The 22,807-nt window shown below is 36.9% G+C and overlaps 1 long non-coding RNA gene across 1 annotated transcript in view; it reads left to right on the forward strand.

Annotated features, from left to right (window-relative positions):
• The first annotated feature begins 16,712 nt into the window (after positions 1-16,712).
• The window catches only part of LOC123332760, a 50,440-nt gene continuing 44,345 nt past the window's right edge, over positions 16,713-22,807 (forward strand). Inside the window, exon 1 of the long non-coding RNA XR_006549775.2 lies at positions 16,713-16,789. This is a non-coding gene — a long non-coding RNA (uncharacterized LOC123332760). The remainder of the gene's footprint in view (positions 16,790-22,807) is intronic.

The raw sequence follows: 22,807 nt of genomic DNA on the forward strand, positions 1-22,807 counted from the left end.
ATCTGATGTCTTTGGTCATTTGCTACGTTAGAAGTTTAGATCAATTTCATCTTATTCTTTCTGTTTACCCTTTCTTTAGGATTATTTTTGGGGTTCTCACTGAACTCGGAACCCTCACAGCCTGTCCTTGTAACATTGTAGTATCTTAAGATTGCTATACTGTCTGATATTTATGTTTTTTGTGACTCTGTCCAAACAATAAGTCATTAGGAGAGAAAATACTAGACAGTTATTATTCAAAGCTAGGCAAGAATTTTGATCTCCTGTTGAAGCATACATGATGGAGTCGATTTAAACAGCATAACAAAAGAAGATAACACTTTCAATAATAAAACCCACCTTATATTGAACATCACTCTGTATTACAGAGAGTGTTATTGATTCACTAACACTATGAGATCAATATTTTTGTTCCTATTTCATAGATGAGGACACTAAACCTTTTGAAGATCTTGTTAAGTTGTTCAAGATCAAAACTAATTAGTGGCAGAGATTATATTTGAATATAGAACTTATAATTCCAGAACTCATTCTTTCCATTATGCCATGCTGTTACATTAATCCTATTTAAGTTTTAGTGGCTAGCCACTAATACTTTGCAGAGTGTACCCTCTGCATTTATAATGCAACATCTGCAGTAGAGCTTGATCATCTAATAGGGAGTAAAATCTAACCAAAGCCTGCATATGAAGAATAAAATACAGTGGATAAAGGGCCAGCCAATTTTGCAAAATACACTCTCTGAGAAACATTGCCATACTGTTTTATTGTTGTTATTTGTCTTTTCCTTCTTTTATTTCTTCCCTTGGTACTATTTTGTTGCCTTGGCTATTACATTTATAACATCATTAAATGCTTACACCAATGACTCTGTTCTCTTTGCCTATTTTGTTAAAAGAGAAACGGTAGATAGTAAAGGTAGAAATGGACTAGGTATTTCCAGATACCCTTAGGGCATCTTACAGTCTTTTCTGTTTAAGCAGTGATTCCTTTATGGGAGAAGGTACAAGTGGAGGAAGGATGGTGTAAAAGTGTGGCCGCATATAATGGGCGCAGTCTGGAGAAGCAGAGCATTCAGTTTCTGTGGTTTTTGAAGACATGGTAAGACTGAGATAGACTACAGGAGAGTGAAATGCATTTAGTCTTTTGCTACAATAATCTGGGTTTTAAAAATTACTGATTTCTTAGTTAATGTTAACTTGCTGCAGCTAGAATAATGTCTGTAGGGTTTAAAACTCAGAAGGATATGCATTTCCTCAAACCTGAGAATATGCATATATCTCTCATGTACTGTGGGTCCTGTAATCTAGTAGATGCATATTTGCGTTCTTGTTCATGATCACCTCGTATTATAGAGTCACAAGATCAAGCAGTGTTCTCTGAAAGGAGTAGGAAATGGAAGCAAAAATGTATGAGACATTCTTATTTACTGTTCATCTTCGTATGTGTGTATTGAGGGGGAGATTTTGGGGTGTGTGTGTGTGTGTGTGTGTGTGTGTGTGTGTGTGTGTGTTTCCTGGTGCTTAGTGAATAAAACTCTTTTTCCCTCCCAATATGGTATCCTCCTATACTTTACTGCTGCTTCCCTCCTATCAATCTACCTATTGATCCTTGTGCATTTTTTATTAATTCAAGTTCATGGAATAAATATATTTTCAATAAGGTTATTTAGCTGAGTTTCTCCCTTTTAACTGTTACCCGATTGAATTTTAAGTTTTGATTTCAAAACTAAATCATTGGAGAATGTAAAAAGTGAATTGAATATAAAACTCTGGGAAATGATGAAGGACAGGGAAGCCTGGCGTGGTTCAGCTCATAGGGTTGCAAACAGTTGGACATGACTTAGTGACTAAACAACAACAATCAATGATGACTTGAAAATACAATGTGGACTTTTGCCTAGGTTTCATTTTATTCTGTATTTTAGATTTTATCTGTTGTAATATCTAGCACATATAAATACTCAGAAGTTAATGCTCACAATGACCAGTAATTGAGCATTATATATAGCCATTAGTATCTTAGAATCCTAGGTTAATTGGTACTGTAATTGTGTTTTCCTGAGAAACAAGCATACTTGAAATCTAAACTATGGTACTTCTCAAGAAATTCATCTTGTTTTGTTAGAAGACTGTGAGCAATAGAATCATAGAGCAGGGAGTGAATATGATATACATGATATCACAGAAATGATGAAAGAAAGCTTTATCTTTAGAATAATTTTGGGTTTAGATTAAAAAAGGAGAATGTTATCATGTCAGTTTCCTAAAGGTAAATACCAGCATCGTTAGCAAGGTCTCCTGGCCCTAAGTGATTTGGCCGTGGCCTCTGTCAATAGCTTCAACAAACTCAGCCTAAAGCACTGTGAGTCAAGCCATGCAAGCCTTACTTTGGTTTCTTGAATGCCCTCATCCTTTTATCTTCAGAGCTTTGCTGCCTTCCTTTCCTCTTCCTGAAGGGCTTTTCCTGTCTGCTTAGTTAATCCCAACACATCCTTCAGAACTTGGATCAAAAAGTACCTCTTCTAGGATGTTTCCTCTTCACTTCCACCAGAAGAGGATTCCCTCTATAGGCATACACTTGTAGCTTCCGGCACATACCTTTTATAGCTCATAGCACAGTGGGAGTTAAAATACATTATGTTGTCAATTGTTTACTGTATTTCTTGCTAGAATATAAGTTAATCAGGACAGCGACCACTTTGTCTTTGCTCACAGTATCTGCTCAACCGCACGCTTAGTATAGTGAAAGCATGTAGTTCGTGCCTGGTGCATTCTTGTTGATTGATTGAACAAATGGATCAATAAATGCACGAGTGAATAAATAAAATTCAAGGCCAGAACAATGGAGAAGGAAAGAACATAAAAGGGGAAAATAGGATCAGAGGAAAGAAGAGAAGGAACATCGTGAAAATTCTAAATATGAGAGTGATAGAGGGGACAGTAGTAGAAGATGTTTAATACTTGGAGACTATTTAAGTAAGGATATGAGTATTGAGGTGTGAAGGTTTGTAAGAAAGAGAAAGGGGAAGGATGTTTGACTTTAGTTTTTAACTTAGAGTGTTTCCTTGGCATTGGTATTTGGGGACCATTTTCAACATGATGACGTTTATACTATATTTGTCACCTTTCCTGTTAGGATGCAAATTCCTCTTCTTCTCCACCTAAACATTCCAAAAGAATAAGAACATTTAAAATATTAAATTAGTGGGAAAGAAGATAGAATCTGCACCACAGTTAGTGAAAGAAGAAACCAAGAGATGGGGGAAAAAAAACCAAAAAAACCGGTTTCAAAGATTTTAAAAAGCTGTGGATTTGGGATAAGGAGATGTGGGTAATAGTTTTTCTCTGGGGGCAAATCCAGGTTTTCTGGGTCCCAGACAATTATACAACTGATGCTTGAACAACAAGGGTTTGAACTGTACTGAAACTCTTAGATTTTTTTCCCAATAAATAGGTGTATTACTTAAGATCTATGGTGGGTTGAGTCTGCATATGGGGAACCACAGATTTGAGCGCTGCCTGTGGGACTGTGGGATCACAGAATCCCCTGTAGACACTGAGTAGAGACAACTGTACATTGCATAGCTCGCTCACACTTTTTTTTAGCTTTACTTTTAATGGAAAGTTTATTGAGAAAATGACAGATCCACATGCAATGCTAATAGTAATCTTATGTACATTTTACCTACATACACTTTGTAAAACTGTTGTGTAATACCACAACCAGGGGATTGTCACTGATCAATCCACCAGTGTTTTCTTTCTTTCTTTTTTTAGTCTATTTATTTTTTTTAGTCTATTTATTTATTTTAATTGGAGGATAATTACTTTACAATAGTGTGATAGTTTTAGCCATACATCATGAATTGGTCATGGGTGTACATGTGTGCCCCCATCCTGAGCCCCCTTCCTACTCCCTTCCCACCCCATCCCTCTGGGTTGTCTCAGAGCACTGGCTTTGGCACCCTGTTTCATGCATCGAACTTGCACTGGTTATGTGTTTTACATATAGTAATGTACATGTGTTAGTGCTATTCTCTCAAATCATCCCACCCTCGCCTTCTCCCACTGACTCCAGAAGTCTGCCTTTTACATCTGTCTCCTTTGCTGCCTTGCATGTGCTAAGACGAGGCTGCCTAGCCCCACTGACAGGCTTTGGCTAAAAGTAGTCCCCATGTTCTATGTTGCTCAAAGTTTTTTCTTGAATCTGAGTCTTACTTGTCAGTTAAGTTCTAATTTTTTGTCTTCCCGGAATGGTATTATTTGATAACTCCCTTTTTCTTGGGCTTTTCTGGTGGCTCAGATGGTAAAGAATCTGCTTGCATTGCAGGAGACCCAGGTTTAATCCCTGGGTTGGTAAGAACCCTTGTGATAGAAGTGGCTACCTACTCCAGTATTCTTGCCTGGAGAATTCCATGGACAGAGGAGTCTGGCAGGCTACAGTCCATACGATCACAAAGAGTTGGGCACTAATGAGTGACTAACACTTAATTCTTTTCCTTACTGCTGCTAGTTCTTGTCAGTCTGTCAGAAAGCAAGAGAAAAAACATTTTTTTAGGTAGTAAAAACAAAAAGTCATACTGGAGTTTGTAGAAATTCCAGTTACATTGTTGTAGAACAGCTATCCCTTTAACTTGGTAGTTGTCTCAGACTTCTGCACTTCCTAGTAGCATTCTCTGGGCTGCAATTCTTAGACACAAATTATTATATTTTCACTTTTCTTTTTTCTTTATTTATTTTTTTATTTTCACTTTTCTTAGGTGCTGGATTTACTGCCCAGAATGTAATTAGTTAAGCTCTTTTGCGTGAGTATAAATACAACAGACCTGCACACTTATGCACAATTGACATAACATGCCCTTTACCTATTGTGTATGTGGAAGGGGAGCTTGGCTTTGATTATGGCACCACTAATCTGCTGTGTTTATGGACGTGGGAGTGTAAGAATGGATGACCAAGGCAGAGACAAGGGAAGGCCTGTCCTTGGGATGTATCAGATTATTGCACCAATTTTTCCAACTAGCTGTCCTTGAGTTGTGGAAAGATCAGTTCCAGTTCCAACAAGGGACTTACTCTGAAGCCACAAGAATAGTTCTAGTAGCCATCTGAGCAAGAATCAGAGTGAGAGAAGATAACAGAAAAGGCAGTGTCGAGGCCAGGTGGCCTTCAGCAAGTTGCCTGTCATCGGAGAGCCTTCTTTTTCTCATGTGTAAAATGAGAATAACCATAATTAACCCTAGAGGATGGCTGTGAAGATTAAATGCGATAATATATGTAAAGTACCTGAAACTTCCTAGGTGCTGAATAAATTTTGTCCTTCATGCAAGGAGTTTTTGGATCAAGTATGTGCCTCTTCAGGGCTTGGTGCCAAGCCTGGCCCATAGGAAGTGCTTAGTAAAGATTCTAAACTGGACAGGGAGGTGCTGGGACTTCTGCCTGGGGCTTAGTACCCTACCTCCACGAAGAGGGTGGAAAATAAGGGTGTGGAGAGAGGAGAAAGGAAAATGTCATGATGGGAGAATTTGAAGATTAAAAAATTTTGACGTTCTCTTATTGGAAAGCCTCAGATACACACACACACACACACACACACACACACACACACACACACACAGAATTCTCTCGGGACTCAAGATGTCAGAAGTTGGTTATGAGTGGGCTCTGAGACCCTGGGAGATGCCCCTCCTCAATGCTGCATTTTAAAGCAGATGCTTAAAATATTCAATACAATACTTAATCTACTAGAAGTCGTGAAATTGCTGTTACTTTTCAAGGAGCAGAATCAGCTCTCTATATAGTCTTATTTTTATATCAGTAAAACCTAATATAAAAATAGCATGTTGATTTCACTGAACAACAAATACTGAGATGGGTGTTGCCATTGTTTTAATGAAAGCTTAAGAGGTGGCTCAGTCGGTAAAGAATCCGCCTGCAATGTAGGAGACCTGGGTTTGATCTCTGGGTCCAGAAGATCCCCTTGAGAAGGGAATGGCTACCCACTCTAGTGTTCTTGCCTGGAAGATCCCATGGACAGAAGAGCCTGGTGGCTATAGTCCATGGATTACAAAGAGTCAGACCCAACTGAGTGACTACCACTTTCACACTTTTTAAGAGAGCCAAAGGATCTTGTCACAAAGCTAGTAAGTGACAGACCAGGATCTCAACTCTGGCCCAATCCATTCCATAAGTACCATACCCAACTGTTCCAAAATTTTTTAATAACTTTTTTAAAGTCATCCAACAAATAACATTCAGACAGTATTGGGATGAGGGCAGTTATAAGTAGTGATAAGGAGACTTTGAACAACTATTTTTAGAGAGTTCAATGCAACATTTGGAATAAAAATAAAGTCATCCAATAAAATTTTCTTTGAGTTTTGGCCAATTTCATCTGCCCCCTGTAAGTGTGGGATTTTCCTCATATGCACATAGACATTACCAGTATCTGAACTAAACTCTGGTATATATTTATAACCTAGTCTCTCTAGGTCCTGAATCAGCCATTTATGAGCTTCCTTTCCACATAAATACTTGATTCCCTCCAGTCAAGGTCAGCAAATTGGAAACTTCAATAGACTTTTAAATGTTATTCTTGATAAATAATTAATAAGTTTGGTTGCCATGAGACATAAAAGGGATTCTCCATATGATTGCACTTAAGATGATATATTTTTCAAAAGTAGCCAAAAGACTTCCATTGTAACTTCTATTAAATGGTTTTCCAGATGTTAGTAAAACCTAGGAAGTAGCTTGAAATGCTATTCTTGGAGTTATGTATTTTTATGAAAACACAACATGAAGGTTTGGGATCAAAGTATGTTTTGCTCTGTTCTTCAGTTCAAGAAAATTTGATTTTACTTTTTCACAATATGGTACATGTGATAGATGTCAGCTGGTAAAACTTACTTCTTATTTATCATCCATGCCTTAGCAGGGATAAAGATGTGTCCCAGGGAGAAAATGCAAGCACATGGTATACAGTTTTATCTGAAACACTGTGAAACTTCAAAAATATAGAGTGAAGTAGATCATTTTATTTAATTCAGAATGCCTGCTCGAAACAGAGGAAAGTGAGTACTTCAGCACATTAATACTTTACATTTTTAGATGAAGCATAATTTCATTTTATATGTTCTTCTAAATTGTTCATTATCTCAAACATGTAAAATTGATGCTCTGTCCTATGGCTACCTGAATTTCTTTTTTTATAAACTACATGACAGATCTTTTACATATTTATATGTTATCAATTCTGACTCCTTGGCAGAGTATACTATATATGTATTGACGGGAAAAAAAGACTTTTGAAAGAAGACAGAACACTATACATAGTCTTGAGTATTATGTCAACATGGTAAAATAGGATACACATTTATTGTTATTTTCTAATATGCTAATTTCTTTCTTGATCTAGATGGATATTGTCATGAATTACATATTTATGGTGAATTTTAATAATTGTTTCATATACATGTTATATACTTTCTGGCATATATGACAGTATTTTGGTTTTTTTTTTGAGATTTTAAACTAGACTTCATTCTTCATGACACTGAGTATCTCTTCAAAACAAACTTCAAATGGCCATTATAGCTTAGTAGGATTGATCTCACATATGGTTTGCAGATGAAAGATATCTAAGACTGATTGGAAGAGACTTTGTAAAATGCAAATTGGACATTTTTATCCTTTATTGTCTTTGGTTTGCCTTCTCTTATCACATGGAGAAACAATAATCTCACAGGGACAGAAGAGACTGAAGAAGAAGAGCCCACTCAACAGCAGTGACTTGCTGTTAGGACTATGGTGTAAATCAGGAAATCCTTGATCATAGCTTATACTTTGCAGCAGTGATCTCCAACCTTGTCGGCACCAGGGGGCAGTTTTGTGGAAGACAATTTTTCCGCGAATGGGTCAGGGGGGTGGTTTTGGGGTGATTCTCATAAGGAGCGTATAACCTAGATCCCTCACTTGTGCAGTTCACAGTAGGGTTTGCACTCTTATTAGAACCTAATGTCCCTGCTGATCTGACAGAAGCAGATGGTAATGTGAGTGATGGTGAGTGATTGTAAATACAGATGAAACTTTGCTTGCTCACCCATTGCTTACCTGGTGTGTGGCCTGGAATGGTATGCCATGGGCCAGTAGTGGTCCCTGGCCCAGGATGGGAACCCCTGCTTCACAGCAGCTCCAGTTTATGAAATGCCATGTTTATAAAAGGATGCCTGTGTGTTTATATTTTTAAAAGAGGAAATGAAGCATATAGAGGTAGAGAAACCCTACTTAATTAGTACTGCATTAGAGGTAATACTTTCTTATTCATTAATTTCCAGAATAATCAACTATTACTGTGGAGTAGCAATCAAGAGATCCAATTCCAGTAATGGCTAAGTTTTGTCCCCCTACCACAGTACAGGGTGAAAAAAAATTGCATGAATCTTTGTAACCTTATTTCTTTGTCTATATAATAGGATGGTGATATAGTAAAATTTAGAAATGTAAATATGTGAGAACATCTTCAGACTCCAAATTATTATTTCCCTAATTCAGGTTTCAGATATGTATGCATAGTGCCATTATCCTGACAGTGCTCACTACATCAGCCTAGGAACTCTGAGTTGGTTTAATGTGTGTTTGTGTGTGTGCATGCTTTGTTTCTGCTGACGGAGACTGTACATGCCAGCAGAAAAAGAAGGTAAGATGTGTCATGTAAATGTGTCATGGGTGATCCATGTGTCCAGGGAGGGTTCTACTGTGTTTTGTGTGTATTCTTCTTCTTGATTTTCCTTGCTTTCCATAAAGACTTGTGAAGGAAGAACTTAATTATGGAATTAATACTTAGAACACTGGTGTCAAGTGTAGATTTTGCTATGAAATTTATTTAGAATCAGTAGCTGAAAGATAACTGTTTTTCTTCTGCATCTTTGCATTATCTTACTGCTTTGATTTTATTTATATTTAATTTCATTGACTTTTAAATATTTTGTAAGTGACCAAAACATGTTCTGTAAAATCAAAATCATAATGTTGTACTTCTCTCATTTTAAAACAGTGCTTTCTTAATCCAGAGGTTTTTTTTTTGTTTGTTTGTTTGTTTAACAAATTGCTCTGATAAAATAATCCTACTTAAGTTTAATTTATTTTTTTTTTATTTTATTTTATTTTATTTTTAAACTTTACAAAATTGTATTAGTTTTGCCAGATATCAAAATGAAATTTAAATTCAGTGGGACCAACTTTGAGTCTGATTTATAAGTAAATGGAGGAGAGCCATCTCTGTGAATAATTAAAAATTGAGACATGACAACTTGGGTAGATTCATATTAAGATAAATAGATTGAGATTTTGATAACTAGATTACAATAAAATCATCTATCATTCTTCATCAGAACTTTTATAATAAAAATAAATAATGATATCAGAAATACTGTAGTCACCACTTTATAATTATCAGAAGCGATCAGGATTTAAAAGTATGATTTACTCTTTGAAAGTACTTTATGTTGAGTTTAGCAGTAATCCATTAAGTAGAAACTTCTTATGTGTCTTTTGATAAAATATGCATTACTATATTAATTTTAAAGAAACCAGTAGTTCAGCTGATGTTAACCACCTATTATCTTTGAAGAGAAAATTAACTTTTTATGCTTTAGTATTTTTATTACATAACACATATATGAAATAGAATTTTCAAAGTACTTAGAATAAAATAGAAATTTGTCTGAATTCCTACTTCTTAATTCAGTGGTAAGAACTGTAAACTGTTCATTTTATGTCTTTCTAGAACTTCTCTATCAGATATACAATATAGGGATATATTATTTTAAAAAGTTCAGTCTGTCATATGGTACATTTATATTGTACTGCAGCTCTGTGTTTTCTATGTATCAGTATATGTGGGAGATGGTCCTTGTAAGATATACTGGTCTATCTCATTATTTTTAGTATGTGTTTAATATTATGTGAATGAACCATCATGTCTTAAACCAGTCTCCTCCTTTAGATGGACATTTAGATTGTTTCCAGATATTTTCTATTATAATTATGTTTATGTGATTTAATATATAATATGAATATATAATTTACTATAACATAAAATGTATAAAATTTGTTTTGAAACTGAGAAAATATTTGAATATACCTTTTTCAGAGGCAACTGACCATAATTCAAATAAAATGAACTGAGTAGCCCAAAGAAAAATATTGTCTGATAGAAGGAAAGTTTTGGAGGTATACCTGTTTAAGATATGGAAAGATTCAAGTTCCAAGTTTTTAAATGTCTCTGAATCTCTCATTTTCTTTGTTCTGTGTGACATTTATTCTCAGAGACGATCTCTCCATATGTCAGAAAAAGATGATCACCAGATGACTTAAGTTTATGTAGTCCTTGCATACATCAACTTAAAGTTGAAATGCTCTCTCTTCTGGGAATCACATGAAAAAAAATTTAATGAGACTTTATATTCACTGTTATGTGCCTAAATTCTGGCAGAACAAGAAAGGGAATGAGGCATCTCTAGTGTGTGTGCTCAGTCGTGCCCGACACTTGGCGACCCCATGGACTGTAGCCACCAGGCTCCTCAGTCCGTGGGATTATTCAGGCAAGAATAGTGGAGCGGATTGCTACCTCCTTCTCCAGGGGATCTTCTTGACACAGGGATTGAACTCACACAGGCAGATTCTTTACCACTGAGCCACCTGGGAAGCCTGGCATGTGTAGTACTGTGTACCCAATACCATGATTGATCATCTTCACCATAACCACCTAGGATGGAAGAATTTCTTCAAAGAAAAACCACAGAAACAATAGATAAAGAGTTGTTTACATTTCAAATTTTGGTAGATGTAGCCAAGTTGTACTTCTGAAACAATTGGTACTGCAGACAAACTATGTGAAATACTTGTCCTGCATCGTATCAATGCTGTATCACATTATGTGTTTTACTTTGATGAGTTTTCGAAAATCTCATTTTATTTTCTATTTCTTTTTAGTACTAATGAGTCATGGTATTGTTTTCATATGTTTATCGGGCACTTATATCTCACAAAAAAGATCTTCACGACCCAGATAATCACGATGGTGTGATCACTGACCTAGAGCCAGACATCCTGGAATGTGAAGTCAAGTGGGCCTTAGAAAGCATCACTACGAACAAAGCTAGTGGAGATGATAGAATTCCAGTTGAGCTATTCCAAATCCTGAAGGATGATGCTGTGAAAGTGCTGCACTCAATATGCCAGCAAATTGGGAAAACTCAGCGGTGGCCACAGGACTGGAAAAGGTCAGTTTTCATTCCAATCCTGAAGAAAGGCAATGCCAAAGAATGCTCAAACTATCGCACAATTGCACTCATCTCACACGCTAGTAAAGTAATGCTCAAAATTCTCCAAGCCAGGCTTCAGCAATATGTGAACCGTGAACTTCCTGATGTTCAAGCTGGTTTTAGAAAAGGCAGAGGAACCAGAGATCAAATTGCCAACATCCACTGGATCATGGAAAAAGCAAGAGAGTTCCAGAAAAACATCTATTTCTGCTTTGTTGACTATGCCAAAGGCTTTGACTGTGTGGATCACAATAAACTGTGGAAAATTCTGAAAGCGATGGGAATACCAGACCACCTGATCTGCCTCTTGAGAAATTTGTATGCAGGTCAGGAGGCAACAGTTAGAACTGGACATGGAACAACAGACATGTTCCAAATAGGAAAAGGAGTACATCAAGGCTGTATATTGTCACCCTGCTTATTTAACTTATATGCAGAGTACATCATGAGAAGCACTGGACTGGAAGAAACACAAGCTGGAATCAAGATTGCTGGGAGAAATATCAATAACCTCAGATATGCAGATGACACCACCCTTATGGCAGAAAGTGAAGAGGAACTAAAGAGCCTCTTGATGAAAGTGAAAGTGGAGACTGAAAAAGTTGGCTTAAAGCTCAGCATTCAGAAAACGAAGATCGTGGCATCTGGTCCCATCACTTCATGGGAAATAGATGGGGAAACAGTGGAAACAGTGTCAGACTTCATTTTTGAGGGGCTCCAAAATCACTTCAGATGGTGACTGGAGCCATGAAATTAAAAGACACTTACTCCTTGGAAGGAAAGTTATGACCAACCTAGATAGCATATTCAAAAGCAGAGACATTACTTTGCCAACAAAGGTTCCTCTAGTCAAGGCTATGGTTTTTCCTGTGGTCATGTATGGATGTGAGAGTTGGACTGTGAAGAAGGCTGAGCACCAAAGAATTGATGCTTTTGAACTGTGGTGTTGGAGAAGACTCTTGGGAGGGCCTTGGACTGCAAGGAGATCCAACCAGTCCATTCTGAAGGAGATCAGCCCTGGGATTTCTTTGGAAGGAATGATGCTAAAGCTGAAACTCCAGGACTTTGGCCACCTCATGTGAAGAGTTGACTCATTGGAAAAGATTCTGAAGCTGGGAGGGATTGGGGGCAAGAGGAGAAGGGGACGACAGAGGATGAGATGGCTGGATGGCATCACTGACTCGATGGACGTGAGTCTGAGTGAACTCCGGGAGTTGGTGATGGACAGGGATGCCTGGTGTGCTGTGATTCATGGGGTCACAAAGAGTCGGACACGACTGAGCGACTGATCTGATCTGATATCTCCTCTGTGAATTATTTTGCATTAAGTAATTTGTCTTTCTGACATTAATGTTAAGGAAACATTATATATTATGAATAGTAATCTTCTGTTTCATAGATGACACATAAATTCTTTAGTCTGCATTGCATCTTTCAGTCTTTCTGACGTCCCTCAATACACAGATGCACCTCATTACACAGATCCTTTATGACTTCTAATTATTGCCTTTTCCTCAGGCAGGCTTGCTTCCTCACAAGGTAGTTTTAGTATATTTTTTTTTAATTTAATTTAATTTTATTTATTTTTTATTTTTTTAATTTTATTTTATTTTTTAAACTTTACAAAATTGTATTAGTTTTGCCAAATATTGAAATGAATCCACCAGAGGTATACCTGTGTTCCCCATCCTGAACCCTCCTCCCTCCCCATACCATCCCTCTGGGTCGTCCCAGTGCACCAGCCCCAAGCATCCCGTATCGTGCATCGAACCTGGACTGGTGACTTGTTTCATACATGATTATATACATGTTTCAATGCCATTCTCCCAGATCTCCCCACCCTCTCCCTCTCCCACAGAGTCCATAAGACTGATCTATACATCAGCGTCTCTTTTGCTGTCTCGTACACAGGGTTATTGTTACCGTCTTTCTAAATTCCATATTTATGTGTTAGTATACTGTATTGGTGTTTTTCTTTCTGGCTTACTTCACTCTGTATAATAGGCTCCAGTTTCATCCACTTTTAATAGCTTTGAAGTTTTAAAAAGTAGAGTGTTTCTATTTTATAATTATATCTTTAATATTCAAAAGCAAATAAGCAATGATGTGCTGTAGTACATTCTTCACTCACTCCGTAAGTAGGCAAACAAGCATGGTTTGATTGGTGCTGGAGAGGAAATCAACGTTTCCTGTAGGAAGGCCTCAAGACTATTACATCCTAATCATATACATCAGCAATAAAGTACCTGTTTCATCACTGCCATTTGGAACCCCTCCTTACCAGTTTTTCTGCTCCATCGTCCTTAATATGTTCGCTCCTGTTCTTGACTTATTTCAGTTTGTCACTAGGTGCCAGACATCAGATCTTCACTTGTTGTTGTCCAAAGCTGAAAGGAAAGAAATGCAGATGGTGGAGGGGGCTTCTTCACATATGGAGGAAAATATTTCTCAGAGTAGGTTACATCATATACTATATATTTCTTTGGCCAGACGAGTTTCATAGCCACCTCTCCAGGCCAGTCCTTGGCAAAGGTGGGTGAGATCCCGATTATCAGCTTTTACCATCCATTCCCTAGAGCCAGGGACATTGAACAAATTTGTTAACAAGAAAAATGTGGGAGAATGGTTGATGAGTGGGTGAAGAGCAGAGTCTATCACATCAAATATACAAATATAGTACTTTAAATTTACAGAAGAGTTTCATGTATTAATTTATTCATTTTAGCTCTCATTTTTGTTAAGGAGATTTTCTTCCAATTTTATAGTTGAGGAAACTGAGATCTTAAACCTTACATGTTCTGCCTATTATAACACTAATGAGATGTGAGAGAATTAATTCACATTGTCTAACTTCTCTCTCAGGACTGTATTTATTATGCCACATAGTTTAACATTTACACAAATAAGTGTTGGGGCTTCCCTGGTGACTCAGATGGTAAAGAATTGGCCTGCAAGGTAGGAAACCTGGGTTCAATCCCTGGACCGGGAAGATCCCCTAGAGGAGGGAATGGCAACCCACTCCAGTATTCTTGCAGGAGAATTCCATGGACAGAGGAGCCTGGTGGGCTACAGTCACAGAGCTGATGAGACATGAGAGAATTAATTCACGTTTTTCAACTTCTAGCTCAGAACTGTATTTGCTATCAGTTCAGTTCAGTCGCTCAGTCATGTCCAACTCTTTGTGACCCCATGAATCGCAGCATGCCAGGCCTCCCTGTCCATCACCAACTCCCGGAGTTCACTCAGACTCAAGTCCATTGAGTCAATGATGCCATCCAGCCATCTCATCCTCTGTCGTCCCCTTCTCCTCCTGCCCCCAATCCCTCCCAGCATCAGAATCTTTTCCAATGAGTCAACTCTTCCCATGAGGTGGCCAAAGTATTGGAGTTTCAGCTTTAGCATCATTCCCTCCAAAGAAATCCCAGGGCTGATCTCCTTCAGAATGGACTGGTTGGATCTCCTTGCAGTCCAAGGGACTCTCAAGAGTCTTCTCCAACACCACAGTTCAAAAGCATCAATTCTTTGGTGCTCAGCCTTCTTCACAGTCCAACTCTCACATCCATACATGACCACAGGAAAAACCATAGCCTTGACTAGACGGACCTTTGTTGGCAAAGTAATGTCTCTGCTTTTGAATATGCTATCTAGGTTGGTCATAACTTTCCTTCCAAGGAATAAGCGTCTTTTAATTTCTACATGGTTTATCATTTAAACAAATCAGTGTGTTTAAAAATTGAAGTATAAGTGATTTACAATGTTGTGTTAGTTTCTGGTGTATAGGAAAGTGTTTCAGATATCTATCTACTTATCTATATTCTTTTTAGTATTTTTTTTCCATTACAGTTTATTACAAGATATTGAATATAGTTCCTCTGCTGTGCAGTAGGACCTCGTTTATCCATTTAATAGAGTAGTTAATATCTGCTTATCATAAACTTCTATTTTATTCCTCCCCCCTTCCCCTTTGATAACCATAAGTTTGTTTTCGATGTCTTTGAGTCTGTTTTTGTTTTGTAAATAAATTTATTTGTGTCATATTTTAGATTCCACATGTAAGTGATATCACGTGATATTTATCTTTCTCTGTCTGATTTATTTTCCTTAATATGATAATCTCTAATCTCTAGGTTTCTCCAGGTTGCTGCAAATGGCATTATTTAATTCTTTTCTTGGCCAAGTAGTACACTCTCTCTCTCTCTATATATATATATATATATATATATATGTATATATATGTTGCTTCTATGTCCTGACTGCTGTAAATAGTGCCACTATGAACAGTAAGGTGCATGGATCTTTTTTTATATTTGGAGAAGGAAATGGCAAACCACCCCAGTACTCTTGCCTGGAAAATCCCATGGACACAGTCCACAGGGTTGTTAGAGTTTCCTCTGGGTATATGGCCAGGAGTGGGATTGCTGGATCATATTGTAACTCTGTTTTTAGTTTCTAAGGAACCTCCATACTGTTTTCCATAGCAGCTGCACCAATTTAAATTCCCATCAACAGTGGGAATTCCCTTTTCTCCACACCCTCTCCAGCATGTATTATTTATAAACTTCTTAATGATAGCAATTCTGACCAATGTGAAGTGATACCTTATTTTAGTTTTCATTTGCATTTCTCTTGACAGTTAGCAATTTGGGGCATCTTTTCATGTGCTTATTGACTATACAGTGGAAACAGTGTCAGACTTTATTTTTGGGGGCTCCAAAATCACTGATGGTGATTGCAACCATGCAATTAAAAGACGTTTACTCCTTGGAAGGAAAGTTATGTCCAACTTAGATAGCATATTAAAAAGCGGAGACATTACTTTGCCAACAAAGGTCTGTCTAGTCAAGGCTATGGTTTCAGTGGTCATGTATGGATGTGAGAGTTGGACTGTGAAGAAAGCTGAGCACCGAAGAATTGATGCCTTTGAACTGTGGTGTTGAAGAAGACACTTGAGAGTCCCTTGGACTGCTAGGAGATCCAACCAGTCCATTCTAAAGGAGATCAGTCCTGGGTGTTCCTTGGAAGGACTGATGCTAAATATGAAACTCCAGTACTTTGTCCACCTCATGTGAAGAGTTGACTCATTGAAAAGACTCTGATGGTGGGAGGGATTGGGGGCAGGAGGAGAAGGGGACAACAGAGGATGAGATGGCTGGATGGCATCACCGACTCGATGGACATGAGTTTGAGTGAACTCCGGGAGTTGGTGATGGACAGGGAGGCCTGGCGTGCTGCAGTTCATGGGATTGCAAAGACTCGGACATGACTGAGCAACTGAACTGAACTGATGTCTTCTTAAACATGTGTTTTTAAAATAAGAAAAAATAGAAGAATTTTATTTGAGTGAAATATCATCTTCAAAATAGTAATTTCCTTTTTTTTTTTTTTCAGGTACAAAAATTGTCTTGGGAGTAGCTAACCATGAGTATCCTCTTAGTAGAAAAAAGATAACAGCTGCATTGCAAGGTGCATAAGTCATTTCTCACACAAAGGAAACTTAAAATTATTAAAATAGGTAGAAGAAACAATTTTTCGGGAATATATTCAGGGCAAGTAGAAAGCATGAATTGGGTGGTTTCATGGATGCTTTTCATGAGATACAGGCAAAAATACCTTTTGTATAATATCACATATTTTAAAAATATGTGTGAAAGGGTTTGTTCCTATAAAGTCCTTTGAAGGCTGTAAGATGTTACTAGATTTTTGTTTGTTTGTTTTCTAAATAGTAGAAAGTAGCAGGATGGATTCTGTTTCATTCAGAATCTCTCCCCCAAATACACCTGTTTTTTTTAGTACTGTCATTTGGGCTTTTTATTGTCTACTAAAGGAAATCATTCCAAAGCAGTCTTGACATGTCACATATAAGCTCTTACGTTTCTTGTTTCAAGTGTTAATGCAGTACTAAGAACATTAATGTCTGAGGATCTCTTCTGCTGACAGCCAGTCTGACATGCTGGTTCAGATAAACTAAATTTAAGTGTGAAAACAGAAGTGCTCCATTTGCTGCCTTATGAATATTCTGAGCACCTGCGGTAGTAAAAGATGATCTGCACAGATCCTTATTATGTTACAGTTGTTTGTCTTTATTTAAAGCATATTTGTTCAGGAGACATACATGATTTGCAGAGATGACAACTTATAAATCCTTTGATGTTTTATGGTCTGTTATTGAATACCTCAAAAGTGAGGAGAAATATCCTTTTCCTGCTACTTGTTTATGTGATACAAATAGGCGGTTTTTGCCTGCAATGTAGATTTTTGGTTGCTTGATTCTTTTCAAATAGAAATGGGGAAACTGGCTTTTTAGATGAGGTTTCCCAAATTTAGTGAGGATTCTTTTAAAACCTCTTTATTAAAAATGACAACAAAAAAGAAGCCCTCCTTTCTTCTATCTATCAATTAATATATATCTTTTTGAAATTCTGTCTGCTTGCTTATATTTTTTAGTATTTTATCCCTTTTATAATGATAAGAAAGAGAATCCCATTATATGATGAGGTAAATGAATTCTGAGGTGCCTATAAAATTTAGAAAACATTCATGTGAATGGGTTTAAAAAATCTAACAAACTGGAAAGATAAGCTGAATATGCAAAAATAATGTCAAATATTTCAGTTGAAGTACTTTGGACTGGAACTTACATATTACAATATAAATGTCAAATATTGATTAAAACATCCATTTATATATTGTTAACATTTTATAAAATACCACTTATAATAATAACAATAATATTATGTGTATGCTTTGCTTTGGGTAATTAACTATTTTTCAGGCCTTGATTTTTTTTTACCTGTTATATGGTGGGCTTTTTAGATCAAAGTCACAAAGTCCAGTGCCCATGTGAGTCCAGACTGTATGGTGAGTGGGTAGCAGGGACTTTCTATAACCAGAGAATACATTTTATATCTGGGCTGGTCTGTTTCTTTTTAACCTAGACATTCTGGGTGAAAGAAAACATACATGAAAGGGTGAAACAAAAAATACATGCACCTTCTGAACTAAAGCATGACTAAGATCACATCTAGCTTTTTTAAAAAAATGGATATATTTACACACAAATCAGAGAAGCATTTCTTCAGTCTAATCTGCCACTTGTTTAATGTTTTTCGTCCTTAACATTTAACAGTGTAGTTGACCCCACCTTCTTAGTTCTATTTGAAAGTCATCGTAGAACTATTATTTTGATAATGAAATACAATATGTATATATATAATTTGTGTATATATAAACACACACACTGCTGCTGCTGCCTAGTCCCTTCCGTCGTATCTGATCTGTGCTATGGACTGTAGCCTGCCAGCTCCTCTCTCCGTGGAATTCTCCAGGCAAGAATATGGGAGTGGGGAGCCAGTTCCTTTTCCAGAGGATCTCCCCAACCCAGAGACTGAACCCTGGTCTCCTACATTGCAAAAAGATTCTTTACCACTGAGCTACCAGGGAAGCCCATACACACACACTATATGTATCTATATAGATAGATATGGGCTTCCCAGATGGCTCTAGTAGTAAAGAACCCACCTGCTAATGCAGGAGTTGGAAGAGATGTGAGTTCAATCCCTGGGTTGGGAAGATCCCCTGGAGGAGGGCACGGCAACCCACTGCAGTTTTCTTACCTGGAGCTGCAGTTCATAGTGTCACATAGAATTGGACGCGACTGAAGTGGCAGCACAGCACACACACAGACACAGATATAAAGATAAATCTTGATGGTGTCTATACACATATTTACTAATATTTTCTTCCTGGAGAATAGTGCTAGCACTGATTTAGATGTTAGATAATGTAGAACTTTTAAAAAAAAAAAAAATAAACATCTATTGTTCTAAAGAAAATCAGACTTTACTCTGTAAAAGATGAATCTTTTATTACATGAGGAATTAGCTTATTCTTTTGTGTGATTCATTTGGGAGAAGGAAATGACACTCCACTCCAGTACTCTTGCCTGGAGAATCCCATGGATGGAGGAGCCTGGTAGGCTACAGTCCATGGGGTCGCAAAGAGTCAGACACGACTGAGTGACTTCCCTTCCCTTTTGTGTGATTCTTCTTTTGTTGTGCTTGATCATATTCTTAAGTTTTAAGTATCAATAGGTCACAGCCACTTAATTTTATTTTTGTAAATAAATAAACTTCTATGGGAAAAAAGTTTGTCTATTTTACAAATGATTTTTACCCTGCAACCCATAGTCCTCTTTCTATTATCTATTCCAGACTTAGAGAAAATCACTTACAGCTTCTTGTAGGCTCAGTAGACATTATGAAGTTCTGGTGATGTTCAAATTTAAGGTTGTGCCAGGAGCAAGTAATGTTTAGTATCATGTCTGTGAGAAAATGATCTGGGTTGTTCAATCAACTACGGGAGTCTTTGTAAAGCTTCGGATCTTCAAGGCATAATGTCTGTGAGAATAGGAACTTTGCTATTACGGTTTTAACTGCTATATCGCTAGTGCTTAGAGTCATTATTCTTAATGTTTAGAACAGTGTCTGGGAAGTATCAGGTGTTCAATAAATATATATTTAAGTAACTATTGGATTAATTTGTGGGAAATATTTTAGGAGGCCAAATATGAATATTGAAAGTAAGTAGTATTCCAGGGAAAATACAGTTGGGAAATTGAAAAATATTTTTAATAGATTTTTAAACTGTGGGATGAACATTTTGGTTTCCATTGCTGTAATAGCAATCATCAGGGGAGATTTTTGAAGGTTTAAAGAGATTTTCATTTTCCCAAGATTTCCAAGGAAAAGCTAAGAGGAGAAATGAAACACTTACGTCAGTGGTACTATTGAGTCAAGGTTGTAAATGTTGATAAAAGTATCCTTACTAAAGCTATGTTATAGCAGCTAAACCATTAAATGAATGAGTTATTAGCTCTGTACCCACTTGTTTGTGTCTACAATAAGGTAGTTATGGAGTTATCTACATACTTCTAATATTTGCTTTGCAGATTATAAACACACACATATGCACACATACATGTGTGTGTGTCTGTGTATATAAACTGACTGGCTGAATCAAGTTATCTACCTTTGTTATTTGTAGAAATTCTGCTTCTTGCATGTGCATGCATGCTAAGTTGCTAAGTTGTGTATGATTCTTTGCGACCCTGTGGTCTATAGCCTACCGGGCTCCTCTATTCATGGGATTTGCCAGGCAAAAATACTGGAGTGGGTTGCCATGCCCTCCTCCTGGGGATCTTCCTGACACAGGGATCGAACTCCCGTCTCCTGCATTGGTAGGCAGATTCTTTACCACTGAGGCACCTCGGAAACTTAAGTGCACTCTGCTTAATTATATTTTCCTAATTATTATCCCTAACTGTCCACCCAACTGTAGATCATTTAAATCTTGATTACTTCTACTTTATAGCTAATATACTGAAAATAATATTCCCTAATTAATTGATAACATTGTGTCATTTTCAGTTATGGAATACCTATTTCAAAACAAATGCCAGCTCATATGTCCATAGTTGTGTTCTCAATATTTTATTTCACAATGTAATGTTGGTTATTTGTATCAGTTCTGTACCATTGCATCAGAAATCATCCCCAGTTTGTGGTTTAAAAGAACAAATATATGCATTGCTCATGAATGTTCAACTGGGCAGGGCTTGACAGGAATAGCTTGTCTCAGCTGAGCCACCTCAGGTGGAAAGTTGATGTTTCACTTTCAAGGTGACTCATTCCCAGGACTGGCATATTGGGATAGATAGCCAGCTGGGAGCTCAACTGGGGCTGTCGGTCAGGAAACTTGTTTTCTTTCTATGTAAATCCCTTTATTGGCTGTTTAAGTTTCTTACAGCATGGTAGTTAGTTTCCATATACTCTAAGAAAATGAAGTATAAGTGCATGGTTTTTTTTATGCCTAGCCTTGCAAGTTGCATTCCATCACTTAATCTGGATTTCAGTGGTCAAGGCAGTTACAAGGGCCCACCCAGTTTCAAGGAGAGGAGCCATAAACACCATCATGTGGTGATTTAACAAAGGTATGAAATAGCATGTGGGACACAAGATACTGTTGTGTTCATCTTTGGAAACTACAAAGCACCATATGATTATTGATTTGTTATCATGCAAACCTATTCTTTTTTTTTTTTAATTTTATTTTATTTTTTAAACTTTACATAATTGTATTAGTTTTGCAGATTCCAAAACAGGTTTAGAAATGAAGATGCTGTTACCTTTGTCATCCTCAGTCCTTTTCTATATATTTGCATGGCTGTCTTCTGAACTGGGGCTTTCTTACTCTTAGGGCTTAGCACTGACTCTTGTACTTTGTAAGACACAGTACTTGTCTACTGGATGCATGAATGAATGAATATATGTCCTTCTAACGCCAAGGTTTTCTCTAAGCTTTCCTGATACCTAGAAAAAAACTTTTCTTTAGAGAAAGGAACAGTCATGAGATTCAATCATGAGCATGTTTTCTGTATGCTGTTAGATTCATAAGTCCTATTTCCTGCTCATTGTTCCTCTGTATCCACAACTGCATGTGCACATGGAAAAGTAAAATTATCTAAGATCAGAATCTAAAAGAAGGCTCTGCATCAATAAAGGATTCATAATGAAAATCTGCTGTGAAAACTCGGTGGATGGGGACTTAGACATTTTCTGTAAGCTGTATTTTAGTACAAATAAAAATAAGACATCATAAGTTTCTGATATCAATATTGATTTGGAAAAGAGTCAGTTTATTTTAATATGACCACACCTCCAGATCTTTTTTGCTAAAAATGATATTTTGATATATTGAGTGTTTTACTTAGTGTTAAAATATATTTTTAATTCTCATGACTTCAAAACATCTTAAAACTTTAAGGTAAAGCTGGAAAAAGTGATTAATGCACTCACAAGCTCTTCTTTTTTATACTGAGTGGGAAATACAATTAGATAATATTCAATCTCCTTTTCTCTAATGTTTTTCCTCTGCCTCTATCTCTGATAAAATCTGTAAGATTCTTAAATTTGTCAGACTGGTGAAGTCAGATATTTCTTTATGTAGAAGGCAATTTACTGAAGCCAGAGTGTAATGAAATAATCTTTTAATGTATATTCTTTGGAATAGCCTTTTTTTGGTGGTGTATTTCATTACACTCTGGATTCAGTAAATTGCCTTCTACATAAAGAAATGTCTGACTTCACCAGTCTGTAAGATTCTTGGAATTCTCCAGGTCAGAATACTGGAGTGGGTAGCCTTTCCCTTCTCCAGGAGATCTTTCCAACCCAGGGATTGAATCCAGGTCTCCTGCATTGCAGGTGGATTCTTTACCAGCTGAGTCACCTAATGATTCACTTTTATATTAAAATTGAACATAATTTAAAATTTTGTATTTATATAATATAAGTTTTCCAATGATTGTTTATTCAAGTCACAAAGGTATACAGTTTGATTCATATTTTATAAAATAACCTGTTTTATTTCTTATCAGATCACTTGGAAAGAATATTTGCTGACACAGGTATTCTATTGAGTAATGCC

Source organism: Bubalus bubalis, chromosome 3, assembly GCF_019923935.1.
Source record: "Bubalus bubalis isolate 160015118507 breed Murrah chromosome 3, NDDB_SH_1, whole genome shotgun sequence".
Classification (NCBI taxonomy): Eukaryota; Metazoa; Chordata; class Mammalia; order Artiodactyla; family Bovidae; genus Bubalus; species Bubalus bubalis.